This window comes from Pelophylax lessonae (assembly GCF_965119305.1).
Source record: "Pelophylax lessonae genome assembly, chromosome: 13".
NCBI lineage: Eukaryota > Metazoa > Chordata > Amphibia > Anura > Ranidae > Pelophylax > Pelophylax lessonae.
Genome location: NC_138780.1, coordinates 119,833,203 through 119,848,520, shown reverse-complemented (window position 1 = coordinate 119,848,520; position 15,318 = coordinate 119,833,203). Strand labels below are relative to the sequence as shown.

The 15,318-nt window shown below is 41.7% G+C and overlaps 1 protein-coding gene across 1 annotated transcript in view; it reads right to left on the bottom strand.

Moving 5' to 3' along the window:
• Nucleotides 1-15,318, bottom strand: part of MIPOL1 (mirror-image polydactyly 1) — a 590,346-nt gene that overhangs the window by 481,124 nt on the left and 93,904 nt on the right. The gene's annotated exons all lie outside the window — the stretch shown is intronic.

The window sequence follows — 15,318 nt, the reverse complement described above, 5'->3', positions numbered from 1 at the left end:
TCTCTTTTACTTTCCTGAGACCAATCTCGATCCAGCACTGTGCCCAAGAGCAACAGCTCTCTCTGCTCTCTTCCTCCTCACAGGAAAGACTGATGGCAGTGAGGGGTCACTGGCTCCCGCTGCTGTCAATCAAATCATATGACAAGGGAGCAGAGTTGGAGCTGAGCCGCGCAGTGTGTGTCTATAAACATAGGCAGTATGGCTCAGGAACGAGCCTGCACGGGTGGCTTACTATGGGGGCACTTGCCAAAGGGGTGGAGCCAGGAGTGCCAGCGAGATACCCCAGAAGAGGAGGATCAGGGCTGCTCTGTGCAAAAGCATTGTGCAGAGCATGTAATAATGACACATTTAATATTTAAAAAGGCTTTTTCACACAGCTGTAAAAAAACACATATACAAGTGGTTTTAGAATTACAGGTCTGACTACAGTTGCATTTTTTTTTTTTTAATGAAGCCATTCACACAGGTACGTAAGCATGTGCTGCATTCAGATCTGTAACATAAAATCCAAAAATCGGTCTAAGAACACGCACTTTAGCGTATGAACGCATGTATACACATTCATAAGTGTGTAAATTAAGTCTGAACAAAGTGGACAAATAAATAATTTTGTGCTCCTAGGCGATTTTATGCGTCTTAGTGTATCTATAAGCAAGTATTTTACTGATCATTACGCAGGAATTTTTCTCCTAGAAAACAAAAATGTTTACAGCCGTGTGAAAGAGGCCTTATACAGGAGATCAATAAATAACAGATTTTCATTTTCAAGCCTTTAGGTTTTTTTTTTTTATATGGACCCGTCATGAAGCCCCCATTGACACTTGCAAATGGGGCCAATACCAATCACATGCGGGAGACCCAGCGGGAGTTCCTGGCAATTAGCAGAAAGCAGCAGCCCCATTTAAAGCAATGGGAGAATGCAGGTATTCACAGCCGCTCGCATGTTCTCATAGAGCGATTACATGTGAACGATTGGCCCTGGACACTGACAGTCCCGCTACCAATAAATGGGAACCCCCGCTGGTTCTTCTACATGTAATCGATAACGACCCCGTTTGCAAGAGTGAATGGAGCCTTAAATCCATGCTTTACACAACTTATGCCAGGATTAAGTAAGAAAAACTCTTTCCTGGCATGAACAAAAGTCATCAGTCTCCCTCTTGCCAGCCTAGGCCACATCGTCACCGGCTACCAAATATTGTTGCCGACATCAATGGTTTCAGTCAAATGTGAGAGCTCGTTCTCATCAGTCTACATGCTAAAATTAGTGCACACTGGTGTATGCTGTGTAGGGGGGTGTGATGCATTATTACAACACATTGGGGTTCATTTACTAAAGCTGAAGAGTGCAAAATCAGGCTCACTCCTGCATAGAAACCAATCAGCTTCCAGGTTTTTTTTGCCAAAGCTTAACCAGTTCCGGACCGCCCGCCGCAGTAAATAAAAATAAAAAGTTACTGCGGCAGGCAGCCTCTCCTGCGCCAACCAACGTAACTGTACAGCATCTAGGGGGCGAGCATGCCCTGACGGTGGCGCGCTCCCGTCCCCAGCGGGGACTCTGATGCACAGGCACGGTGGCTCCAATTGCCGCCGGCCACCCACGATCGTTCCCCGATGAGAGAGAACGGTCAGGTGTTGTAAACATCTCTGGAATGATCACAGAACACCTGTGATCCTTCTATATAGGATCACAGGTCTCTGTGATCATTTCAAAAGCCCCCCCCCCCCCACAGTTAGAATCACTCCCCTAGGCTTACATTTAACCCCTGATCACCCACTGTGTTAACCCCTACCCTGCCAATGTCATTATTACAGTAACAGTGCATATTTTTAGCACCGATTACTGTAGTAATGTCACTGGTCCCCCCAAAAGTGTCAAAAATGTCACTTAGGGGTCCAATCAGTCTGCCGCAGATCACCGCCATTACTAGTAAACCCCCCCCCAAAAAAAAAATAAAAATGACATGAATCTTTCCCGTAGTTAGTAGACGCGATAACATTTACGCAAACCAATCAAAATACGCTTTTTGCAATTTTTTTTACCAAACATATGTTGCAGAAAACAAATTGGCCTAAAATGTTAAAAAATTTAGATTTTTATTATTATTATATAGTATTTATATCGCGCCGACATTTTACGCAGCGCTTTACAACTTGAGGGTAGACAGTACAAATACAATACACTTCAATACAGAAGGAATCAGAGGACCCTGCTCGTTAGAGCTTACAATCTAAGAGGGACGGTCAAGAGATGCAAGAGGTGATAACTGTAGGGGATGGGCTGATGGAGAAAATAAGAGTACAGTTGTTAGGTGGTTGCCAGATAGGTTTCTCTAAAGAGATGTGTTTTCAGGGATCGTCTGAAAGTAGTCAAAGTTGGAGATAGTCGGACAGATGGGGGTAGAGCATTCCAGAGGATGGGAGAAGCTCGGGAGAAGTCCTGGAGGCGAGCATGGGAAGTGGTTACAAGGGAGCTAGAGAGCAGGAGGTCTCCTGGGAGGAACGAAGAGAACAAGTTGGTCGGTATTTTGAGACCAGATTAGTGATGTAGCTGGGCGCTAAGTTATGGATGGCTTTGTAGGTTATGGTTAGTAGCTTGAATTTAATTTGTTGGTTGAGTGGCAGCCAATGGAGGGATTGGCAAAAAGGGGTAGCAGACACAGAGCGGTTTGCAAGGTGGATGAGCCTGGCAGCAGCATTCATGATGGACTGAAGGGGGGATAGTCTTTTTAAAGGTAAGCCAATGAGAATGGAGTTGCAGTAATCGAGACGAGAGATGACCAGGGAGTGGATTACAAGATTTTTTTTTACATTTTTTTGGGGAATGTTATATAGCAGAATGTGAAAAATATTGTTTTTTTTTTCAGAATTGTCGCTCTTTTTTTGTTTATAGCGCAAAAAATAAAAATCGTACAGGTGATAAAATACCACTGAACAAAAACTCTATTAGTGGGAAAAAAGGACATCAATTTTATTTCGGTACAGCTTCACACAAACGCACTATTGACCACTAAAGAAACGCAGTGCCGAATTGCAAAAAAAATGGCCTAGTCATTAAGGGGGCAAATCCTTCTAGTCCAGAAGTGGTTAATTGAAGAGTAGGGGTGGGGAGGGGGGACCAGGGATTGAATCCTTGTCAGCAAGCAACACCACTTGAGTAGTCAAAAAGATAGTCCAATTCATAAAGTCAGCAGTGGCGTATCGAAATCATTGCAAGATTTATTTTTCTTGTTATCCATGGAGACCATATACACTGAAATTTACATTATGTATCAGTATGAACCGAAGCCATTTTTACACGGATCAGGTATCATGTCATCTATTGCTTCATGTGAGTGATTGTTGGGGGTAGAAGACCACCATGCCATTACAAGGGTTTATTTGGCTGCAATCAACAGAAACGTTAAAAGATGGAGAAGTGTGTTTGTGCATTCAGATTGATTTTAGGTTTAGCAATGCCTCCTTTTTTGTATACCCTTGTCCAGTATTGTGTATGCGAGCTGGTACACACTGGTCCAGAGCCTCTTGATCTTAGCGCATTCCCACTATATTTGTAAGAGGGTGATTGGTATCCCCAAAAACTTCTGTCAGAACTTGAGTGTATAAAATGTTGCTAGATGCTGTAGAACCATATATTATTGCATATGCAGCTTACAACTGGATTCTATTCCTAAGGAGCCAGCAGAGCGTCACTCAGTGGGCGGCCCCGCTCCATCCAACAGAAGTTGATCATTCAATCAACTATTTCAAAGGAGCCTGCTGGAATTTTTTTTGGCTGAATAGAAAGTGCATCCAACCAGATCAGCTGTTAGAATACCATAGTTACAGAGACCGATTTTTCCTTCCATGCCGTATAGCTTAAATGGAGGAATATTTTGGTTGATTTAGTAAAAATATCAGGGTATGGCCATCGTAAGATATCCTTCATCAGATTTTCTGCAAGCTAAAATAAAACAAGTTTAGTGAAAGCAAAAAAAACTGTTTATTTTATAACTGGTGGACACATATGCAATATATCAGCCAGATTATTTAATAAAGTGAAGGACAAGTACAGTAAGCCAAATCAACCACTCAAATGAATATTTGACTGATTTCACTCCTGTAAAAGGGAAATGTGATTAATTGTCAAGGGTTACTGTGCTTCACATTGAGGTTTGACTATTTCCTCTGTCTAGCTGAATAAGCCTTTGTGTGGGACTTGGCTCTGAAGAACGAGCTAGCTCTAGACAAAGATGAGCTAGTTATGGCATATAGGTATATTATCATCTATAAGTACATTTAACAGCCACAGACGTGACATAAAGCTTGACTCTCATTCTAATCCTAAAGCACACAGTACAGACATTCACAGCGATTCGCTCCTTTATTCTTTCTCGTTTAATGTGGATCAATTTTTACTTCCCAGTGTTGCATAACACTGTCTTTCTCAAATGTAAAATTAAAATCTATGTGTTATAGCAAGCACTGCTTTGCTTTTATTTTATGACATCAAGTTCGGTATCTCAATCAATTCTTCAATTATCCCTGTTCCTCCCACCATTATCAGCATGCTTTAGTTCCCCATGCTGCTGGTCTAATATTCTAACTAATGAGAACCCCATCTTCTAAGAGTACATGGTCTACAGCACATGAGTCAAACACAAGGCCCGTGGGCCGAATCTGGCCCTCCAGGCTATTTCATGTGGCCCTCACAGCTGCAGAAATCCCCTTGCTTATGCCACCACCTTGTCTCAGCAGTTGGCAGCAGAAAGGAGGACAAAATTCCTCCTACAGATCCTCCACCTCTCTGTGGAGTCACAGCACCCCTTTGTCTCCTCCTCTCCTGGTCTCAGAATTCAGTAAACTCCAGGCAACTGACTCCAGCCCTCCTCTTGTCCTCCTCCAGACCGTGCACCTTCTGCTTCCCAGCTCCACCCCAACTTCCTTCCAGCAGCAGCACAAGGTAAGGGAGGTGCACTGTGATGTAACAGAGGGAGGGGGACTCTTGACTTTTGTTGGTATTGGGCTCTTGACATCTGATGTAAGGGAGGGGGGGGGGGGGTTGCTCTGGACATCTAGGCTTACTTACAACTGGCCCTTTAAAGGGCAATCATAATGCTAATGTGGCCCACAATGAGTTTGACACCCCTGGTCTACAGTATAATCGCAACCCTATTGGTGAAAGATGAGCAACTGACAATGCATTTCAATAAATATTTTCAAAATCTTTAGGAGTTAAAGTAGCACTGAGCCCAAAAACAAACATGTATAATATATAGCTTACTAATCCTTAGATGTGGTGACTGCATTCGTTTTTTAGGCTTTTTTTTAAATCTCTGTTGTCACCTGGTGATCTGGCCAGTAAGACATCTCCTGGCCAGAGCACAGGGCACCTTTGGACAGCAGCACTGCTAATCTGTGGGAAGGGGAGTGTTAGATGGACTATCAGATTTAGATTCATTAACAAAATTGAAGCTGAACTCAAGCTAACACTTCTTAAGCAGTTACAGATTTTACCTTTTGGGATAAGGCTTAATGTACACACAGACTAGGTTGACCACTGGCCGTGTGATGACGCATTTTACCGCAAGTTTGCTGTGTTTTGCGGCCAGCGGTCAAAACGTTCCTATCTTGAACGTGAATATTTTGCGTTCAGGAGAGGGAGGTTAGGGGAGGTTGAACTTCCCCTAACCGCGGCAGCTTCTAAACTCTTGTAAAAGCCTATGTATGCATGGACACAAAGGCTTTTATTGAGTTGAGTTTAGCAGCTTTGGCAAAAAAAAGCCAACAACTAATAAAACTCAAGGTTAGAAGCTTTAGTGTACATGAGCCCTAAAGGTTTTACAGAAATGAAGAAAAGATAACCATTGAAAGCACCCCTGTCAGTGGTAAATGGTTTGTCTCATCTCTGTAACTTCTACAGCTGCAGGAGAGCTTGTTTTGTTGAAAAACAACAGACTTACAAATCAGATCACCAGGTGAAAATAAAGAAAATACATTCTAAGGGTCCTTCACGCAGGTGGTCTGCTTAGCGGACTCCACTTTGCTCAGCAGGGGAATCACTCCTCTGATCCTCGCTGAGCAGGCGGATGACAGATCCGTCTCCACTCACTTTGCAGAGCAGAGACGACAAAGTCCTGCTCTTCCCTATGGAGGAACAGGCGGTCCGTTTTCAACCGATCTTATCTTATCCTCCAGATGGATGGAAAACCAGGGTCACCATCCATCTGGATTTGCCGGACAGGATCGGATAGTGGCGGGTGTCAGTGGACATGTCACTGCTGACTTCCACCGCTCAATAGGGGTGAATGGAGGGTCCGATCAGGTCTGCCTGAGGAACTGAGGCGGACCTGAACTGCCCGTATGAAAGGACCCTAAAAAAGAAAATGTATGCAGCCATTACATCTGAGGCCTCATGCACACTGGACTTTTTTACAGCTGCTCCTAAGGGCGTTAGATTTTTTCTTTCTTTTTTTTTTTTACAGCTTAAAAAGGCCTCGCTATACTATTCTATGTATCCATGCACACATAGACTTTTAGGAGCTGTAAGTGGCAAAGGGGTTTTCGAGCTGCAAAAAAAAAAAAAACACGGGGCCAGTGCATTCTGGAGCAACAACGTTACAGCTGTAAAATGCGTCCTGGTGCAGCCAAACGCGTGTTAAAGCTGTATACAGCGTTAAGCCGCATCAGGCGTTTTAAGCTGTAATAAATAATTGGATTTGGGAGTAGAATATAAGAGTGCAGAGAAACTTGGCTAAACGCACAAAATGCTTCTAAAAGCGCATTTTTACAGCCGCTTTTTCCTGGCATCGGTACTGGCTTTGCAGCTCGTTTTTTTTTTTTTTTTTAACGCCCCTGAGTGCACGAGGCCTAGCGATTGAACAGATCAAATATAAATGGATGGACACGGCAGATGGACAGGGCATTAGGCGGATGTACGGCACACTCTTGAGATCTCAGTATATATCTCTTTGGAGTCTGGCTTTATAGTCTCTATTCCCTCGTGGTATCATCTCATGGAGGTGCTGTATGGCTTTATTCTAAGGTTGCTGCACATATACCATCTTATTAACCCCGCTATCTACTACCTGATTCTATCAAACATTGTTTGGAGACACACACCCATCTTTGGATCCAGTAATACTAACCTGAATACCTGGAATGGTTTACCTTCTTTGTTTCATTGCAATGCATCTTGATATACATTGAGGAGTGAAGAACATGGTTAGTCCACAGACATAAGCCCCCTATTAGAGGAGGTGCCACATCCCGAAATGCAATAGAAAAGAAGAAAAATCCCCTAAGGGTTTGGGATTTTTTAGGCACTCAAGACAAACATTTATAAAAAGTATTGATATTTTATTATATAAAAAATATATAGAACATACATCATAAGTAAATGGGCAAACAGTTCCATAAAAGAAAAACACAGCACAGAGAAATGCAGAAAAATAACAGCAGAATACCCAACGCGTTTCAAAGCTGTATGCTTCTTCTTCAGGGATAATTTAGCTAGATACTGCAAGTGAAATTATAGTCTGTGGTTGTGTTGAGTTTATTTTGTTTGCTGGATTAAAACCAAGTATGTGATTTCCAAGCTTGCCTGTAGGCTTCCAAAACAGTGGAGATTGAACTGAACCCCTTGATCAAACAAAAAGGGGGAGGAAGAAAAGAAGAGGGGGAGAAAAACTGGTCCCCTCGGTGGGGGGTGGATTTAGCACCAAAGTTTATTGGAAATAACCAGTGCATATGCTGTATGTGTCTGGAGTCCAAAAATTTGTAGGAACTCAGATATAAGTTGGTATCAGGACACAGATTCCTTAGACAATATGCAGCTTAGAGGACCATACACAAGTGACCACCGTCACCTCAGGCCAGATGAATTTTTGGACTTCTTTGGACCTTTTTGTTTGATCAAGGGGTTAAGTTCAATCTCCACTGTTTTGGAAGCCTACAGGCAAGCTTGGAAATTACATACTTGGTTTTAATCCAGCAAACAGAATAAACTCAACACAACCACAGACTATAATTTCACTTGCAGTATCTAGCTAAATTACCCCTGAAGAAGAAGCATACAGCTTCAAAACGCGATGGGTATTCTGCTGTTATTTTTCTGCATTTCTCTGTGCTGTGTTTTTCTTTTATGGAACTGTTTGCCCATTTACTTTGTTATTTATGATGTATGTTCTGTATTTTTTGTATAATAAAATATCAATACTTTTTATAAATTTTTGTATTATCTTGAGTGCCTAAAAAGTCCCAAACCCTTAGGGGATTTCCCTACATTGAGTAGTGGAGCCCCTATGTCCGCCCACCAGACATATTCAGCATGTGTGACCTTTCCACCATGTTATATCATGAAAGAATACTCAATAAGTTGGTCCTGAGGAAGATACGCAATTAACGAAACTCGTCGAAAAGCGGACAAGACTTTACACACCTCTACATATAAGATACAGTATATACGTTATAAAAGGATAAAGGGTCCTTATTGGGACCGCTGTATCATATGATGAATTGTGACACTACTGGTTTTAAATTATGTGTATACACTATTGTGTTTTTTTTAAATACATTGTAAATAAAGATTTTTATATGTATATATATTTGTATTGGTGTCATGTGGGTGCCAGTAAAATCCTCACACTAGCAGGATCAGTCCCTGCAATTTTTGCAGTATTGAAGAAATATTTGGATGTGGCACAGGTAGAGGTCTCCCTTTTCTCATAACATCTAAGAATTGGTAATCTGCAATATAATAAATGTTTGCTTTTGGGTTTAAAATCGCTTTAATGGTGGATAAAGAATAAACATGATAAAAAACATTCATAAACAATCAAAGTTCACATGGCGAAAAAAAGAGAGGAGGTGCTGCCAGGGACCACGGGGGAACACATAGCCCCAAAGATCTATGTATGAGGGACATGAAATCCACAAAGAAGTGTCTATGGAACTTTGTATAATTACAACCTGCCAGAGTCTTCCAGCAGCTTCAAGCAAAACTGCAGTCTCATTGTTATCCTGCAGGTATTTGTCATCCTAAGCATGCCAAACAGAAACCTCGCTCTCCCATCCCAGACTCATCAGTTTAGTGTCCCTAGAAACATCGCTCTCCCATCCCGGGCTCATCAGTTTAGTGTCCCTAGAAACATCGCTCTCCCATCCCAGACTCATCAGTTTAGTGTCCCTAGAAACATCGCTCTCCCATCCCAGGCTTATCAATTTAGTGTCCCTAGAAACATCGCTCTCCCATCCCAGGCTCATCAGTTTAGTGTCCCTAGAAACATCGCTCTCCCATCCCGGGCTCATCAATTTAGTGTCCCTAGAAACATCGCTCTCCCATCCCGGGCTCATCAATTTAGTGTCCCTAGAAACATCGCTCTCCCATCCCAGGCTCATCAGTTTAGTGTCCCTAGAAACATCGCTCTCCCATCCCGGGCTCATCAGTTTAGTGTCCCTAGAAACATCGCTCTCCCATCCCAGTTTCATCAATTTAGTGTCCCTAGAAACATCGCTCTCCCATCCCGGGCTCATCAATTTAGTGTCCCTAGAAACATTGCTCTCCCACCCCTATTAGAATACAGTATGGCAAGATTCACACAGGTGCGATGCAGGAACCACAGCGATTCCTGTGTGGGTTCTGAATCGCAGGCAGTTCACACTGCTCTCGGCAAACCTGCTGCAGGTGTCAATATAAAGTTAGTGACGCCCCAAATGGGTTCGCAGAACGCAGTGCAAACTGTGAAGTAGGATGGGATCGGATCACATGGGTCTGACTCTAAACACCCATAAGATCTGATTCCAGTGCAGACCAAAAAAGGGTCTTGCACCATTTTGGTGTGAATGTGACAAACTGTATGGCTGAATTTGCATCGCACAGACATCACATGTGATCCCACCAGTGTAAACCCAGCCTAACAGTGGAAATACCCGTCTTTCTATCTTGACTTCTCTCTCCTAGGGCTGCTGAGTAATATCATTTTCTGCTTCCCACCAAAGAAAAAACAAACAGAAATCATCTCTTACCTAGCAATTAGGGCTCATTAACACTATTGCCACCCTGGATAAAAGCAGGTCACCTATAGGCCACATAGAATATAGTTGTCCCTATGTGCCCCGTTCATACCACAAGGCTGGTACATTATGATGAAGTGCGGAAAAATGAAGCATGTCTGCATATTTTCCCACACAGTACTGAATGTGTGCCATGAATGAACTGCCACTATTTCACACTTCAAATTAAGTTAAAAAAAAAGAAAAGAAAACAAGCAGTACAATGAGCTGAAATGCACATCGGCCTACTCCCTGCTGAACCAGCACTACACGAGCATGCATGATAAAACACTAGTGTGAACATAGACTAAAGCTGGCCACGCGTGGTCTGTTTTCTCATTCAGCCTATGGGCTGAATAAAAAGAATCTAGCAGATTCCTCCATCAAATAATCTCTCAGGCCCCGTTCACGCCTAACAGTTTGGAATCGCAGGCAGAGACGGCATGATTTTAAATCACAGAACAATCACAGTAAAATGCTCTATGGGCATTTGGGTGCCGTTCATTGTTAACATCATCCCAAATGTGATGCGATTTTGCCGCAACTGTCATGAAAAAATTGTGCAAAACTCATCACCTAAAAAGGACCAGGAGCTTCTTTGGCAAGACAAACAAGCATAGACCAGCCCATTCTAGTGAATGAACTGCCCTATGTGTGGCATGCAAAAAAAATGCGTATGATGCATACTAAAAAAAATTGCGTACGGGGTGTATTCACACACATGCTTTGTGGCGTTACAATAAAAAAACAACTCTGCTTTCAATATTTCAGCACAGTTTACAAGAAAATGCATATTTTAAATGAACTAATGGCAACATATGTACTGTGTATATGAACACACTGCTCCTCTGACTCTATTCTGTGTTTTTCCGCTTTCTTCTAACTCCAGCTGAAAAATGCTCTTAGTTTATGTTGCACAATAGCTCAAGCTACAATTTACAAACAAGCGAATGAGTTAGAACAGTAACTCCTTCCCCAATTCTCTGAACGAGTCATCCAAGGTTTCAGTGAGAGACACCTTAGGGACACTTATGAAGCAAACTATTGACAAATATAGGTGCAAATCAGAATTGATGAATGTCCCCCATTGTGTCTGACTGAGTCAACTATGTCTGCATATGTCTTATTAGCCAACTTATAGTGCTCTGGGAATACTCTCATATACATTCTATACTTATTTGTAAAACAAACCTTGCATTTATATAGTAAGGCCCCGTTCACATAGGGGCGACGCTACTTCGCACCGCGACCTCCAAGGTCGCGGGGCGAGCAGCGCGCCGCGACCTCGGAGCGGCCTCCACGGACTTCATAACATTGAAGTCTATGGCGGTCGCCTCCTGGTCGCCCCAAAGAAGCTCCGGACCCTTTTTCTAAGTCGGAGCGACTTGTGTCGCTCCTATTAGAACGGGTCCGCAGCTTCCCTATGGAAGGCGACCTGCGGCGACCTGTGAGGCGACCAGGCCGCCTCACAGGTCGCCTTAGTGTGAACGGGGGCTAAACGACAGATCTAAAACATTAGTCTCAAAACATATAAACCTAATGTTTATATGTTTAAAAATAATTAACATTTTTTACATTAAAAATAATTAGCTAAAAACATTATAGTTTCCGTTTCCCTTTCAGGGATTCGAATCTGTTTCTATGCAGAAACAAACTCTCAGGCCACCAGATTACTGACAGAAGCGACAAAGGTGGATTGAAGTACTGGCCACGTAGACTGTGATCCCGTGTGGGTGCATCTCAAAATTTAATTTTCGGTTTTGACTGGAGAGAAACTTTACTGTAGGAGAATTAATAAAGACAGTTAAAGTGTTACTAAACCCACAGGAGTAAAATTAGTCTGTATAGGGAGTAAAACATGCTTGTTACATTTACTGTGGAACCTAAGAGGTTAATCGTATGCATTGTGTAAAAAGCCTGTTTGATCTGGTCTTCTCTGATCCACCCCTTTTTCCACTGTCCCCAATCCATCTCCTGATTGAACAGAGTCTAGGGGACAAGCTCAGTTTAGTGTGTATTGCTAGGGAATTTTTTTTTTTGTGAGGGTGCATGTGATTAGCACAGGGCCAATCACCACTGTCCAGACAGAGGGTCAGGGGTCCTGTAGCTTTATAAGACAAGCAGAGCAGAATTTCTGAACCAGACACCCTGCTGACGAAGTCTATTGAGTGATGAAACAAGTACTGGGGCGGAGCCTGCGCACAGAAGCCGTATCCAGATTGATTGCTCTGAGCCTGTGAAAGCCCGCACTGTTCAAGTGCTTGGATTTCTGATTTTATTATTGTCATATTTTTGTTTGAATAAATTGAATTCAGAGAGCACTAGAAGTATTCATTTTTTTGCCTTCACATACTAAACGGTACTCACGTCTGTACTTCCCTGAGACCTAAAGGAGGAAGGAGGAGAAGGTCATTCTAGTTTATCTATAGCACCATTGAGTGTAACAGCCTATCTGACTCATTGGAATATATGGGTCAGAGAGTAAGGTGAGCTGCTAGTGAGCACTTATTGAAGCACACGGAGCACTTGTGTGTGGATTGGAGCACCAGCACTTTATATTTAATATAAAAGGATTGTTTATTTGACAACGATTATACATCTTTTATTTATTTATCTATTTCACTATGGACTTTTTTCACATAGTTAATATGTAAATTATTTATATATTTATGAATATTTATGTGCATAAATATTTTTTTGCACATTTATAATTGATTTTTTTTATTTTTTTTTTTGTATCACCACTGTTTTACACCTGGGAATTGGGAATTAATAGGTGTTGGTTATTACATTTATTTATTTAATTAATAATTATTGTATCTTTGGCGCTGCATTATTTTGATATTTGGTTTGATATTTGTGTTTAGTGAAGACACTGAATGTATGCTGCCACTGTGGTGTAAATTTATATTCACTTGGGATTGCGCTGATTTTATTGTTATTTAACTGACTGATTATTTTTCTTCCTCAGGGATTATTTACCACTCTGTAATAAATAACCAAACATCAACTACTATTCCTTCATTTCATCAAAAATTCCTATTTCCATGCGCCATTGACATACCAGTAGCCATCCGGCAAACAATCTGTTATTCCCCATTGAAGCAATCAGCACAAGAGCCTTGTCAGGTCCCATGTAAACTCCAATTTCAGAGAGGAGATATCTGTGTCCTCTGTATATACCCCGACTACAAAAAAGGAAAGATAGTTTGTATAAGGCATTAAGGAAAGGGGATATATATCTCCCAAACCAAGAACCCCTTTCCCAATATACATCTAATCCTTATATGGTTGTACTTAAAAGGCCAAAAACAATCACAAGATTGCTCTAACTGCTGATGAGAAAAAGTATTTAGCAGTTTATATTTACTAAAAGAATTGCATTTCCATGTTCTGTGTACTGTGGGAGACCAGATATAGTGAATGCAGGGTCCTGGGTTTAGTAACACTAACTTTTAAAGCGGTTGTAATACCTAAAATAAAAAAAAAAAAACCTGCAAGACAAAGGCATAATGAGCTATTATGCATCGCATACTAGCTCATTATGAATTACTTACCTTAGAACGAAGCCCCGACACGGACCCCCGGACACCGCTGCGGGCGCTGACATGATCCCACAGCGTCTCTTCCGCGTTCGGCGGCTCTGGCGCTGTGATTGGCCTGAGCCGCGATGACGTTACTCCCGCGCATGCGCGCCGGAGTCATTTTCCAGCAAGCTCCTGGCAAGAGAAGCTGAAGGTCCGCCGGACCTTCAGAGCGCATGCGCCGCTCGCGTGAGCAGAACCATGCACTGCAAATATCTCCTAAACCGTGCAGGTTTAGGAGATATTAATTGTACCTACAGGTAAGCCTTATTATAGGCTTACCTGTAGTTAAAAGTGAAAAAAAAACAGTATACTACGGCTTTAAGTTTAAAATAATTTTTAGGGATGATGCAATAATAAAATAGCATGTTTCTTTGGGTGTTTAAATACACAGGGTTACAGAAATGAGATCCTGTGAACTAGAAACTGTTACTTGGTGGCACAATAAAAAACTTTATAGTAAGAAAATAAAATGAATTACTGCAGCAGCAGGCAACGCTCATTCCGTGTGTTCAACTAAGCCGTGTTAGAACAAAGAACAGCCTTGCCCACTTACTTGTGCCAGCTCATTCAAAATGATGCAATGTATTCTAAAGTATAACAATAAAAGTACATTTTCTATAGAAAATTAACATATTTTATGGTTTTTTGCCACAATTTTAGATTCAACCAGCAGGTGGCAATGTAGATGAAATCTGAAAATCATAGCTTTAAACTGAGATAAAAACATGGAAGCTCCAGTATATAAGAAGCAGACTGCTCTATGTATTATCAATAAAACCGGGGGTCCCTGCTTGTTCAAAGTGACATGAAATATGGCAGCTAGACCTTAAAATGCTCAAAAAGCAATAAACCATAGAAACTGGATTTTAACAGGAAAAAGTATGTGGGTGTGAGAGATTAATGCACTTTCCAAATAGCAAATTCCCTTAATTAATAAGCTCATAAATGCTGATGTTCTGGGAAATAGCTCAAGTTCTGTTAAAAGAACTCCAGGCTACATTTCCTTCTAATTGAAAAGTATATACAGTGAACAATGTGTGATGCTTGTAGATGTGATAGGTGTGATTATGTGTAATCCTTCTGCTTCTTAATATTACATTTCCTTTGTCCTTTCCTCGCCATCTAAAATTTCAGAATCAGAATGAGACTGCTTGCACCGAGTATGGAAGAATAAGAAAAGCAGGGGCCATCAACATACAAATCTATTAATTTCTGATTGCACCAGATTTTATGTTTTGGGGGCGGCAGAGCAGAAATTCCTGGAGAAATAATTTAAAGTCTTAGAAAATGGGAGTCCTGCACTACAGGGTTGCAGGAAACAGAGATTAGCTTGAGGGGTATGGCAGAAACTGTTCATCTGTGAAATACAAAACTCTTCTGAGTAGAAGGGTTTTGCTAGGCTGTAAGTAGTATTGGCTATACGCTCCTGAACATCTCATCCACAGTGGTCTCATCCACTGATTATTAGTAAATGGTTACAAGTAATGTCCTTTCTGAAACACATTGCATGAACGCACCTTGGTATTTGCAGGCAGCTGAAATAAGATCAGCTTAAACGTCCTTTCCCTGTAAATCTAACCTTTTTGCTGCAGTTAACCTAATGATATGCTATCAGCTATTCCTTACAAGTGTATTTAGTAATGCCATGGCACATATCCAAGGACACATTCCCAGACAGACACCAACAACAGCAAGTACT